This window comes from Canis lupus, chromosome 6 (genome assembly GCF_048164855.1).
Source record: "Canis lupus baileyi chromosome 6, mCanLup2.hap1, whole genome shotgun sequence".
In the NCBI taxonomy this organism is placed as follows: Eukaryota; Metazoa; Chordata; class Mammalia; order Carnivora; family Canidae; genus Canis; species Canis lupus.
In genome coordinates, this window is record NC_132843.1 from 62,681,609 (window position 1) to 62,695,569 (window position 13,961).

The 13,961-nt window shown below is 38.4% G+C and overlaps 1 long non-coding RNA gene across 2 annotated transcripts in view; it reads right to left on the reverse strand.

Moving 5' to 3' along the window:
• Positions 1 to 5,084: 5,084 nt before the first annotated feature.
• The window catches only part of LOC140635760 (uncharacterized), a 192,280-nt gene continuing 183,403 nt past the window's right edge, over positions 5,085 to 13,961 (reverse strand). For both annotated transcript variants that reach the window (XR_012033098.1, XR_012033096.1), the window contains one exon: positions 5,085 to 6,250. This is a non-coding gene — a long non-coding RNA (uncharacterized lncRNA). The remainder of the gene's footprint in view (positions 6,251 to 13,961) is intronic.

A 13,961-nucleotide genomic window follows, 5' to 3' on the forward strand; every position in this document is an offset into this window, starting at 1 on the left:
TCGGCAACACTTGGAGCCAAATTTCTGCTTAATCCATAACTACTTTAAGCCATGTGAATTATCATAGATTTACATGCTCAATATTTTGAATAAAGAAGGGTTTGGATAACTCATATTTCCATGTAAAATTTTATGGATAATTCATGGGCTAATGATCCTTGTTTCCATGAACAAATATTAAAGTATATGATGAATCTATTAGGTACAAAATAGGGAAAACAATGGGATGTCTGGTTGGCTCAGTCGGTTAAGCATCTGCCTTCGGCTCAGGTCATAATCCCAGGTTCTGGGATCAAGCACCGCACTGGGTGCCCTGTTCAGCAGGGAGACTGCTTCTCCTTCTCCCCCTGCCTGCCACTCCCCCTGCTTGTGCTCTGTCTCTTTTTTTGTCAAATAAATAAATACTTTTTTAAAATTAGGGAAAACAAAAAAGATACAAATGGGGTGAATTATTCTCTTCATAGAAGGATTCTGCACTGTAAAAAATAATTCATCATAATACCTGTAGGAGTGAAAAGCCTAGGACTATAAACTTTTCTTTTTCTTCTCCTCTCTTTCTTACTACAAATGTCTAAAGCAGTGAGGTAGAATGTGCAAGGCTTTGGTACTGCTAGTGGTGTGTGACCTTAGAGAAAACTGCTCATCTCACTTGGATAGAATTTCTTTATCCAAGAATGAATGAAGTGAGTCCAGTGGTTGCAGACCAGATCTTTCTTCTGGCATTAATTTTCATTATCCATCTGATTTACAGATATTTAGCTAGTTGCAAGGGTAGCTAGATCAAGTCTATGTTTTTTCATTTACCAAGACTGCAAAGGGGCGTGAATCCTAGGTTTGATGCTCACAAGTTGTGTGACTTTGGGCAAGTCACTGGACACTCATAAAGTCTCAATGTCCTCATCTGTAAAATGGGGACAGAGATGCTACTTATGGCATAAGGGTTAAATGACTAAGTATTTTTAAAATGCCTGGGCAGCCTGGGTGGCTCAGCAGTTCAGCACCGCCTTCAGCCCAGGGTGTGATCCTGGAGTCCTGGGATCGAGTCCCGTGTCGGGCTCCCTGCATGGAGCCTGCTTCTCCCAATGCCTGTGTCTCTGCCTTTCTCTCTCTGTGTGTATCTCATGAATAAATAAACAAAATCTTTTTTTAAAAAAGTATTTTTAAAATGCCTGATACAGTAGTAGTATGTAGTTTTACTCAATTAGTATCAGTTGTATTTACTATTACAGCCATGGTAGAATAAGACTTCTAAGCTCAAGGAAAAATTTTGCATAATAATATTTTTAGGTCTATCTTCAAAGCTGTGTGCTCATTTTGATCCAGTGCAACTCACTTGTAACTTCAAGTTACAAGTTATTATTCTTATCTAGAACTGAAATTAAATTTTGGATTTCATAGTAATTCTCTCATGAGCATATAACGATTAACAATATAATATTTGCAATACTATATTACCTTCAAAATGGAAAATACTACATACCTGTCTGAGGCATTTTATTATACTTCTTAAAATTTAAAATGTTTGCATTGACAATAAGATGGGATGACACTTAGAGAAAATTAAGATAGAACTATAGTTGGTTAAAAAAAAAAAAAAAAGTTTCCTGAATGGACTGTAAAATCTCTTCATCTGAAACAGCTTCTAAAATGTTTTTTTTTTTTTTAAGGTTGATTTATTGGGGGGGGAAGGAGCAGAGGGAGAGGGCGAGAGAATCCTCAAGCCGACTTCCCACTCAGCGCAGAGCCCAACTCAGAGCTCAATTAAGAACCCTGAAATCATGACATGAGTTAAAATCAAGAATTGGCTGCTTAACTGACTGAGCCACCCAGACACCCCTAAAAACCAACTAAGCCACCCAGGCACTGTCATTTATAAAGACAGTATTAATATTAATTCAAATGATACATTTTTGTTTATAGGTGCTAAAAACTATGGCTTGTATGGACTCTTCAAAGTCAATTTGAGTTTTAATTTTTAAAATTTGAGGATCATACCTAAGATTTGAAAAAAAAGATGGAATTAATCTTATCTAATTTACAGGCTTATTTATACATTTGCTGTGACTATCATCCAAAATGATAAATAATCTTAACATTGGTAATATTTTTATAGAACTTATCACTGTTTTGAGGGGAAAAAAATCTCTCTTTGATGCATTCTGTCTAAAGGACATTTAGATTTTGAAGATAAAATGTAACCTTCAAAGTCATAATAAATAGCAGTGAGAATAATACTACTACAATTCATTAAATATCTACCTTTTATGGAGTGTTTACTATGGGTCTAACGTTATTAAGTACATGGGCATTTATTATTTTTCATTTTAACTTCAGTATAGTTAGCATACAGTATTATATTAGTTTCAGGTGTCCAATACAGTGATTCAACACTCCCATACATCACCCAGTGCTCATCATGATAAATGGACTCTAATCCCCATCACCTATTTCACTCATCCCTCCACCCCTGTGCCCCTCTGGTAACTATCCGTTTGTTCTCTGTAGTTAAGAGTTTATATTTTGGTTTGTCTCTTTTTTCTTTGTTCATTTGTTTTATTTCTTAAATTACACATAAGAGTGAAACCATGTGGTATTTGTCTTTCTCTGACTGACCCATTTCACTTAGTATTATACTCTCTAGATACAAATGGCAAGATTTCATTCCTTTTTGTGGCTGAATAATATTCCATTATATATATATATATATACACACACACACATACATATACACCCCACATCTTTTTTTATCTACTCATCTATTGATGGACTCTTGGGCTGCCTCCATAATTAGTACATGAGCATTTAATTTAATATTTACATATATGGTTTAACAACCACGAAAGATAAGTACCACTTCCTCATTTATCAGATAAGGAAACAGAGCCAAGGAAGTTTGTGACTTGCCCAGAGTTAAAAACTTCCAAATGACAGGGCTATGAGTAATTTTGATCTAAAGTCCTGTGCTCTTCACACAGTGTTATTAGCAGATTACATAAAGCTCTGGCACCTTTCATTTTCATATCCACTCTACCTTCCTACCTATCACAAGCTGTCTTTACTGGCTCATTCCTGGAAAGGGGGAAGAGATTAAAAGGAAGAGAGCTAGGTTGCTTCAGTTCGTTCATTCAACTGTGCCAGGATATGGAATGTGACCCCATCCCCATCATCCCACAATACTGTTTAATTCATAAGTCCAGAGTTGAGAGTAAAAGGCACTTCATGCTTCCACACTGCAAGTTCCCAGAAGTGCCAGCATTTGAGGTCAGCCCTACTACCACGAAACCTGAGAGAAGGTTGTCATCATAATTTTTTAAAGTCCATCCATTTCTTCAACTTTCTCATGCGCAAAGCCTTGATAGAGTGACATGAAAGCCCCAAGGTGAAAGGGTAGGCATGCGCATAGCCTTAGGAATAAGTTTAAAGTCTTTTCTATGTTGTGATGAGGCAACTTAGAAAATGAAATAATAGGATGTTCTAGTTGTCACCTGTCTCCTTTCTTGAACCAGGTTAAACCACACATTAGAGTATTTCTTGTGCTTCTGCCCAGTGTTCTGCGATGGTAATTTCTTTCTTTCTTTTTCTTTTTCTTTCTTTCTTTCTTTCTTTCTTTCTTTCTTTCTTTCTTTCTTTCTTTCTTCTTTTTCTTTCTTTCTCTTTTTTTTTTAGATTTTATTTATTTATTCATGAGACACACACACACACAGAGTGAGAGAGAGAGACAGACAGACAGACAGAGGCAGAGATACAGGCAGAGGGAGAAGCAGGCTCCATGCACCGGGAGCCCGACGTGGGACTCGATCCCGGGTCTCCAGGATCATGCCCTGGGCCGAAGGCAGGTGCTAAACCGCTGAGCCACCCCGGCTGCCCTCTTTTTTTTGTTTGTTTGTTTGTTTGTTTGTTTTTTAAGATTTTATTTATTTCTCAGAGAGAGAGCACAAGCAGGGGGAACAACAGGCAGAGGGAGAACAGCCTGGGATCATGACTTGAGCCGAAGGCAGATGCCTAACTAACTGAGCTACCCAGGAGTCCCTAAAGATGTAATTTCTTTTTTTAATAAATTTTTATTTATTTATGATAGTCAGAGAGAGAGAAAGAGAGAGAGAGAGAGAGAGAGGCAGAGATACAGGCAGAGGGAGAAGCAGGCTCCATGCACCGGGAGCCCGACGCGGGACTCGATCCCGGGTCTCCAGGATCGCGCCCTGGGCCAAAGGCAGGCGCCAAACCGCTGCGCCAGCCAGGGATCCCTAAAGATGTAATTTCTAATCTAATCCATCCATTAGAGTTCACTGAAGGCATGGTAAGATACTACTAATGAGGTTCCCCTTAACTGGCTCCTTCAATACCAGAACTAACTTAAAAGGTCTCTGAAAGTCTCTTCAATTCTTTTTTTTTTTTTTTAGTCTCTTCAATTCTTAAGAAACCTTTTAGAAGGTTTCTTAAGGTTTAGAAGGTTTAGAGGGTTTCTTAAGGTTTCTTTTTTTGAAACAAAGTGGCAAACAAGTGCCTCAATGGGAAAAAATCATCTTGAAATAAGCTAACTCTGAATGATACCATTTTAAATACCCAATTGTAAGCCTCTGTTATTTTCAGACATCATCTCAACTAAGATATTTGCAGACAATGTCCATCCTGACTTCCTTTTTAAAAGAATCTGTAAACCAGGATCATAAAATCCAGAGCAATCTACACTTTAAACATCTAACCACAAGGTGGAGATCTAAAGCAAAGAGTAGTTTCATGGCTGGGCTCAACTGAGAATCCAGAGCTTCTGATCCAAGATTAGAAGTATTTGTGTTCTCAGATGGTGCAGAAATTGACATTATTGTTTTAAGCTAAAGAAAAAGACATTGCTTATCAGTGTTCTCTTATATAGATTAGAAGTGAGGGATCCCTGGGTGGCGCAGCGGTTTGGCGCCTGCCTTTGGCCCAGGGCGTGATCCTGGAGACCTGGGATAGAATCCCACATCGTGCTCCCGGTGCATGGAGCCTGCTTCTCCCTCTGCCTATGTCTCTGCCTCTCTTTCTCTCTCTGTGACTATCATAAATAAATAAAAATTAAAAAAAAAAAGAAGTGTATATGGCGTGCAAGTACTTCAGGAAGCTCTAAGCAAAACAATGTCATGCAGCAAAGTGGGAACATCGATTAGAAATCTCAAGCTTTAGATATAAAGTAAGGAGAATGCTATTGTTTTATTGCTTGACTGTGAATACATTTAACAAGGGCTAATGTGATTATTTTAGTCCAGATTTTGGAAGGCTGGTCCTGAAAACTAATTTTCAGTACCTTTAAACTCAACAGAAGTCTCAGATGTGGTTCTAAAGATTCCGCATTGTGAGTATGACTAAAATACTCCTCTAGTTTCATTTCATTTGTGGAGAGTGGTGGGACTAACTTGCCAAGTGAAGCTCTGGTGACAGCAGAAACTCCTCACCTCCCTTTCAGATGCATGGGTTTTATCAGTTTGCCCAATGATGCACCAAATGCACTTGCTTGATTCACAAATTATCTTCCAGGTCCGCTCATCTAGAAGTTTCACTATTTAAAAAATAATCTAATTTTCCTTTGATTACCTGTAGTGTGAACACTTATTTTTCCCCGTAGAAACAAACAAAAAACAATTGAAAGAGAAAATCTAAGCTACATAATAAATAGAAAATATGGTGTGATCTTTTCTGTTTCTTCTACTTCCACATGTTTTAACTTACTTTAGAGATCATGTAACAAGTATATTAACTAGTTCCACTGCAGCCAAAATTCTTGTCAGGGTAACTCCTTAAAATTCTGCTATTTTTTTTTTTTATCATAATGAAAGAATCCATTTGTGGACATTGTTTTCCCTCCTAGCTTACTCAAGTACTAAGACCTTCAATCTTCCATTTATTAAAGGTGTTGATCACCTCACCTTAGAAAATTAAAAAGGAAGGCAATCACAAGCTCAAATATTGTTGCTTTCAGCTCTTAGGTGGGAATTTCCCCTCATTCCTCAGCAGCTGATTTATCTCTTTATCTCAGTCACCTGTCTATGTTACAACTAGTAGAGCAGAGTTCCAAGCTGTTTATTTAGATAAGCATCAAAGTTTGGGATGCTGATCTGTACTCAGGAGACCTTTGATCCTGTGCACCTTGATTTGGAAATCAAATTGGAACTCTAACAAGAAAGATTTGTCTCTTCCGCTACTTTCTGGTCTCAGCAAGGCCGGAAATACCAAGAGTCGGCTCCTTGGTAGTTTAGAACTTCCGCTTCCTGATCTGGAAGAGAGCAGAAGTGGAGACATATACAAACGTGAACCAAAAAATACAGTGACCTTTTGCAATCCACCACAATATCCAGGTCAAATTTTTTCAAATGTTGCCTGTTTACTCAACCAGTATAAGCTTCTGTGCCACCATTTCAAACCAAAACAAAGTCTGTGGAAGACTTTCAGGTCACCATGCACTGGTTGCTTTGCTGGGGATCCTGAAAAAGAGTGAGAAGCATTCTCCAGGTGTGGCATCTGGAAAGCCAATATGATGTGTGAGCCAGGTGATCAATTACCAGCTTAGATAGCAATAAAGGCTGCTCAGATCTCAGTTCCTCCAGGCAGTGGTTCTCAAACTTCATACACAGCCAAATGGCATGGAGGGCTGGTTAAAATGCAAATAACTGGCTCTATCCCACCCAGACCACGGTTTCTCATTCACTAATTTTGGGGCAGGGTCAGAGAATTTGAGTTTCCAGCATATCACCAGAATGATGCTGATTCTGCTGATCTGGGGATCACAGTTGGAGAACCACTCCTTTAAGTGATTTTTGCCTGTGAAAATGGGGGAAATCCTTAAACCTTAGCAAATGCTGGGATTTCATTTTAAAGAGGAAGTGAGACATGAGCACTGGAGTTAGAATCAGCCATACTTGGGATTTGAATCTGGATCTGCCCAACACTGTGAGTCCTGGCAAATTGCCTAACTCTCTGAACCATATTTTCCTTATCTGTAAAATGGGGGAAATAATCATAACCTGTATCTGAGAACCAAATGAGATACTGAAAGTAAGGTGTCTGGTACGTGGTACTCTATAAATGGTTATTTTTACTTATTTATTTTATTTTTATTTAAAAAATTACATACACTCTTAAATAAACAAATACATCCAGATGTAAGCAGTAATTTCTGAGATCTAAGCACAGGAGAAACTTTGATCAGGATACAGTATGGGTTTGTACTGGATTTAGCTTCAATAAAAATAAATTGGTACAGTTTAAAGAACAACGTTGTTCTATTAAAATAAAAATTTCTCATAAGATTTCTGGTTCTCTCTTGAAAGTTCTCACTAATTCCCACTTTCTTTATTGCCATCTTAAAGCTCATTCTAACATTTACTTCTTTATTCTGTTTCTTGCTGATATATTTCTATACTGTGAAAGAAAGAAAGAAAGAAAGAAAGAAAGAAAGAAAGAAAGAAAGAAAGAAAGAAAGAAAGAAATTTTTTTTCTAATATGGAAAAATTCTACGGGCTCTAAACTCCTATACAGTGGAGTTAACCCTCTCCAGTTACCAAATCAGAGTCTGAACACAAGGGGATAATTAACAAAATGAAGAAAATTAAGTAAATTAACAACATATGTTAATAAACTAATCTAGGGACATTAAAATTAACTTCTACTGCCCAGTTTCCGTGTTAATGAGGCATCTGTGCACTTCCGTCAGAGTGATAGTATATTATATCCAAAAGCAAAGGGAGAGCTAGAGGGAAGTGGCCAGAAGCTCCCCACCACTTTCAATGACTAAAAATGGGCTTAACCCAAAGTTAGATTAAAAAAAAGAATCGCTCATGCATTTATTAAGCATATATTCATGGTAAACTTCCTGCGGTCTCTGTGTGACACTGGGAATATACTTAGGAGTAAAAGATATCCAGGTCTTCACCTCATGGAGGTTATAGTCTAGTTTGGAAAACAAACATTAATCAAATAAGCACATGAATACATAGAAAAAGAGAAACAGTGGTATGATTGGTATAATGGACAAAAAATATGGCCTACACAATACAGTGACAATGGGAAAGCCTATAGGAGCTATCACAGCCTGTGCAAAGTCATAAAGTAACAGGAGCATGATGGCACATCTGAAGGTATGAAAGGAAACCAAAGAGGCTGGAGGTGAGAGCTAAGGCTAAGTCAGGACCGTGAAGGGCTTGTAGATTAGGCAAATAGGTCTTCATCCTAGGAACAGTGGGAAGCCACAAGACAGTTTTAATCAAGGGATTGGCATAGTCTAATTAGCATTTGCAGAAGATCACTTGGGGTTCAGTGTGCCAAACAGGTTAACAGATGTGGCGTCCCGGGGCTGAGGAGGCAACATCAATGGCAAAGAAGTAGTGGCAAGAGTCAGTGCAATTGGGGGTACTACCATTACAGTCCACGTGAGAGAGAAATGATGGTTGATCGGACTTTGTGGTGATAGAATAATTGTTATTCTTTGTAACTTTCTTTAGTGGTGCAAAGAAGGAAAAAATGTCATTTCTCCAGCAAGTCCAAGTATTAATATGCCTACAAGCATACAGATGGACCACATGATCATTCAAAGTCCCCTCCAACACCCTGACATGACTTAGATGAGGTTCTAACTCACACTGTCACACAACTAGTCTTATGAATGACACTTCATTTTGTTTCAGAGTTATTGAAAAGATTGCCTAATACCATTGCCTAGGTGCTTGAACTCACCATTTGCATTTCATCTTTTGTTTGGTAAAGGCTTATAATGTTTCAGGAAACCCTTGGAATAAATGCCCCCCAGAGGAAAAATTTAATTTGTTTCCTGGTTAGGCCACCAGTAAAGATTAATACACACTAGGTGAGAATGAGCTTCTGGAAAAATAGGGCTGACGGGCTTCCTTAGTAGGCCTTAGATGACAGAAGAGGAAGGAGTGTTGAAGCAGAGTGGAGAAAGAGGGAATGGGACACTAAAGACAAACGTTGCCTCCTTCCTCAGGTTTGCTGGGGCCAGCCTTATAAATGAGGAGCTATGGCAGGTTGTCACAGACAGTACGCTACCATTTTAAGTTGGTTTTACACAATACCCTCCCTCTATAGAGTATCAACCAGGAATGATGATGAATTCCAGAATGCATTTTTTATCGTGCCCTTCATTATTGGAAATGAACCCAGTAAAGGCAGAGAGATGTATCTGTGAACATAGACTTCTTGCCCATCACATCAGGAAACAACTACTTCTCCATTCTCAACCATTTTTGTGCAGAGGTCATGTCCCATGTTCCTACCTCTGGGGAAGGTAAAGAAAGCTCACAAACTGTGGCCATTCTTAGGGGCCAGACTATTTCCTCTTCCTCAGATAGGTCTGAGCCCTTACCCTCTGTCAAAAGACATACTTAAGACAAGACCACTGCTGTCTCTTCCTCTATTATTGCTATCAACTTATACTAGAATCTTTCCAGTCTCCTGCACACTGTTATTAAAGGGAGTTTTATTGCCAGTTGGTCTAAAAGAGGTTTTTGGAGCTGAAATCTTCTAAGGGAGTATATATAGATAGGATGAATAGGTGGCAACTTGAATCACATTTATCTGGAGTAATTCTGCAAAATGCCTGGGCTCTGACTCAAATCTACTAAATCAAAATCTACATTGTCATAAACATTCTTTTTTTTTCTTTTTTTAATTTAAATTCAATTTGCCAACATGTAGTATAACACCCAGTGCTCATTACATCAAGTGCCGTCCTTAATGACCGTCACCCAGTTACCCCTTCCCCCCACCCACCTCCCCTTCAGCAACCCTGTTTGCTTCCCAAAGTTAAGAGTCTCTCATGGTTTGTCTTTCTCTCTAATTTTTCCCCATTCTAAGTGATTCCTAGCACACTGATATTTAGGAACTACTGCTCTATGGCAACTATAATACAGCCCTCTATGGACACACCACTGTGTCCCAAACTAGTGAAAGGAAAGGGGTGGGTTACTGATAACCTCAGCTTTTCACACTAATATAGTAGCCTGAAGAGCCTTATTCATTAGGTCAGTCAAGTAAATTGGTCTGGAATTTTGCCTGAGACAAAAAGGTTGAGATCTTTCCTCTGAAATTCTTTTTAGAGAGAGGTTTGAGTAAAGGGAGAATGGTTATCATCTCATCTCCACATGAAGGAACCATCCCTCTAGTAGCATTTGAAAATGTAGGGGGTGGGGGAGGTCACATTATTGACTGGTGAGTGCTATGGGCACTTGGTGGTCCAAAGCCAGAGATGCTACACACCTTGCCTTTTGGGGGCCTCCCACACGGCAAAAAATTGAACTGCCCAAATGCCAGTAATTCCCAAGATTGAGAATCCTTCAGCTTTGATGCCCCTATCATGCTGAATGCAGATGTTCGATATTTGCCATAGAATCTTCCCTTTGGGGATGCCTGGGTGGCTCAGTGGTTGAGCATCTGCCTTCGCCTCAGGGCAGGATCCTGGAGTCCCGGGATCGAGTCCTGCATCAGGCTCCCTGCAGGGAGCCTGCTTCTCCCTCTGCCTATGTCTCTGCCTCTCTGTGTGTGTCTCTCATGAATAAATAAATTCAATCTTTAAAAAAAAAAAAGAATCTTCCCTTTGTTCTATACATTGAATAGAGTGTATATATTTCCACGTTATTGAAGTGAGTGTACATAAAATACTCAGCATAGTGCTTGCCTTATTATAAGTAGCTCTAAGAGTTTCAGACTTATTATTTAATCAATGAAAATGAGTGGTTGAGGATTAGTGAATAGATTGTCCTTTCCTAGAGCTTGCTGATTTGAAAACAATCCAGAGTAAAAAAAAAAAAAAAATAGAGAGAGAGAGAGAAAGAAAGAAAAAGAAAAAAACAATAGAAGAAGGTTGATATAACCTATGGTTAACTTATAAGGTCTGTGTTAACCCTTTTGGTTACCTTAAGAAAGCCCAGTTCTGTTAGACCACAATTTTCCATCACCTTCTCATCATCTTCAGTAACATTGTAGTATTCAATGGATATATGAAAGTTGGGAAAATAGAGTGCTTGCCATTAAAACAGTGTGCATCAATATTTGGCCTTAGCTTTCACTGCTGTTAACAGTAGTTTCTAAGATAAATTGAGCTTTCTATAAAAATAAATCGAGTGTTAGGAGTCATAATTCATACCAGACTCAGGAAAAAAGATCCTTGCTGAAAAAACACAGTTCAAATGGTATTCTTGCCAGAAGCCATATACCATTCTGCAATTTATTTCCTTTTTAGTGGAAGGAAGGACTTCAAAGCCGTAAGTATACACATATGCTACAAGTATGTCTAAAATCTAAATGTAGGAACCTCTGAACCAACATCCACATGACACAATTAGCAATTCTATCATTTATACCATGAGACAATATTGAAATGAGGAGATGTAGAGATTGAGAGATGACATAAAGTACCTAAGCAAAGAATAATGAAGTTTGGAAGACAGAGCTTTCTATAACTCCAAAGTCATCAATAACTTCCCACTCATCACCTTTAGGATATAATCCAAGTTTCTTTATATGTCCTGCAAGTTCCCAGTCTGACCCTTTGAAAACTAACAAATCGGTATGTATTTTGAGTAGTCATTTCTAAAGCAAAGAGAAGCATGGGGAGGCATAGTATAAAAAAGAAAAAGAGGGACGCCTGGGTGGCTCAGTGGTTGAGTGTCTGCCTTTGGCTCAGGGTGTGATCCTGGAGACTCAGGATCAAGTCCCACATCAGGCTTCCTGCAGGGAGCCCGCTTCTCCCTCTGCTTGTGTCTCTGCTTCTCTCTCTGTGTCTCTCGTGAATGAATAAATAAAATCTTTTAAAAAGAAAGAAAGAAAGAAAGAAAGAAAGAAAGAAAGAAAGAAAGAAAGAAAGAAAGAAAGAAAGAAAGAAGAAAGAAAGAGAAGAAAGAAAGAAAGAAAGAAAGAAAGAAAGAAAGAAAGAAAGAAAGAAAGAAAGAAAGAAAAGAGACTTCCCTGAGAGATGGCGGAGGTGACATTCTAGTGTCCACTCTGCCACCAACCACATTCAAGTTACTTTTCATCATCTGTGAAACTAAGAGAAGCAAAGTGACAGGTGAAATCAGTAGGGGTCTAACAGTTTACCAATTCACTTGAATTTCTCCTTTATTGTCAGAATTGCTAGGCATGTCCAGAAAATTTATGAATGGTCTGTTTCACCTCTTGTTCTTTATCAACTGTGTCATGGATTAACATAAATTTAAGAAGTAACTGCTAAAAGTTTGAACACTGATATCTTTTTATTTTATTTATTTTTATTTTTTTAATATATTTTTTTAATTTTTATTTATTTATGATAATCACAGAGAGAGAGAGAGGCAGAGACACAGGCAGAGGGAGAAGCAGGCTCCAGCACCGGGAGCCCGACGTGGCATTCGATCCCGGGTCTCCAGGATCGCGCCCTGGGCAGGCAGGCACTAAACCGCTGCGCCACCCAGGGATCCCAACTGATATATTTTTAAAGTTGTGAAAAGGCCTTTCTGATAGTGGAAGGCAAACAGTGAAACTCATGCTTATACTTATTTTGTTGCAATGTACAAGTTTTTTAAACTCCAAATTTAGTACTTTACCCATCTATTTCCCTTAATAGTCCTTTCAGAATGATCCTTTAAATTTTAACTAAGTTGAAAAAAAGATTGTTTTGGAAATATATCACACTGAAGCAATTCAAGTTTGTACTGATTCTAAATCGAAGGAAACCCTCCTTATAGCCATTCATCAAAGGATATTTTTGGTGTCTTTCACAGAGATATTAAGAATTTTTTTAGTATGGGAGTTCTCCAAAGGTTTTTCAAAATAAGCATGTTTCTAAAAGAAATCCAATAAAAGCAAAGATAGTGCGGTGGCGGCTGCTTAGAAAAGAAGCAAAAACCTCTCATAATTGGTTTATAAAGATTTCTTTTAAGAAGCCCATGGTGCTTAAATAAAATTCTAAAATAAGTATCAAGGTTTCAATACAATAACACAAATTAGTAGGCTATAAAAAACACAAATATAAAGTAGCCCAGAGTATGTAACAGTGTTTTACCACTAGCTATTCTAAATTTCATCCAAAACAATCCAGTCCCCAGAAATCTTATGCACTTCTAAAATCTTCCTTCTGCCAGAAACCAGCTCCTTGGGAGTCTCCTGATGGATTTCTGCCTGACATCTCCCCAGCCTGGCTTCCCTCCTGCCTAGCATCTTCTCCCTGTGTTCACAGAACAGCCCCAGGGTGCTGCTCACCACATGTGGTGGCACCCAGGCAAAATTCTTTGACTTGAGCAGTGATGCTCCCATTGACTGTACACATTGTCAAAGCACTGATGATGGAATTTCCAAGTATGTGGCGGAACTGCATTCTAGTGGAAAAGGAAAGAGACTGATTTCAAGTGTAATAACTAGGATTTGCACTCTTGGGGAAAAAAGCAGTAGTCAGAATCTCAACATCACTCAAACAGGTGCTATAGGACCCAGAAAAGTTTGTGTACTGTGAGAATGACAGACAAGATGTTACTTGTAAAAAAAAAAAGAAGAAGAAGAAAGAAAGAAAAAGAAAGAAGAAAGAAAGAAAGAAAGAAAGAGAAAGAAGAAAGAAAGAAAGAAAAAAAGAAAAAAGAAAGAAAGAAAAAAAGAAAGAAAAAAAGAAATCTTGCCATTTGCAATGTTGTGGATGGAACTAGAGGATATGTTAAGTGAAATAAATCAATCAGAGAAAGACAATGATCATATGATCTCACTCATATGTGGAATTTAAGAAACAAAATAGAGGATCATAAGGGAAGAAAGGAAAAACTAAACAAGATGAAATCAGAGAGGGAGACAAGCCATAAGAGACTCTTAATCACAAGAAACAAACTGAAGGTCACTGGAGGGGAGGGGGGTCGGGAGGATGGGGTAACTGGGTGATGGGCATTAAGCAGGGCTCTTGATGTAGTGAGCACTGGGTGTTACATAAGGCTGATGAATCGCTGACCTCTACCTCT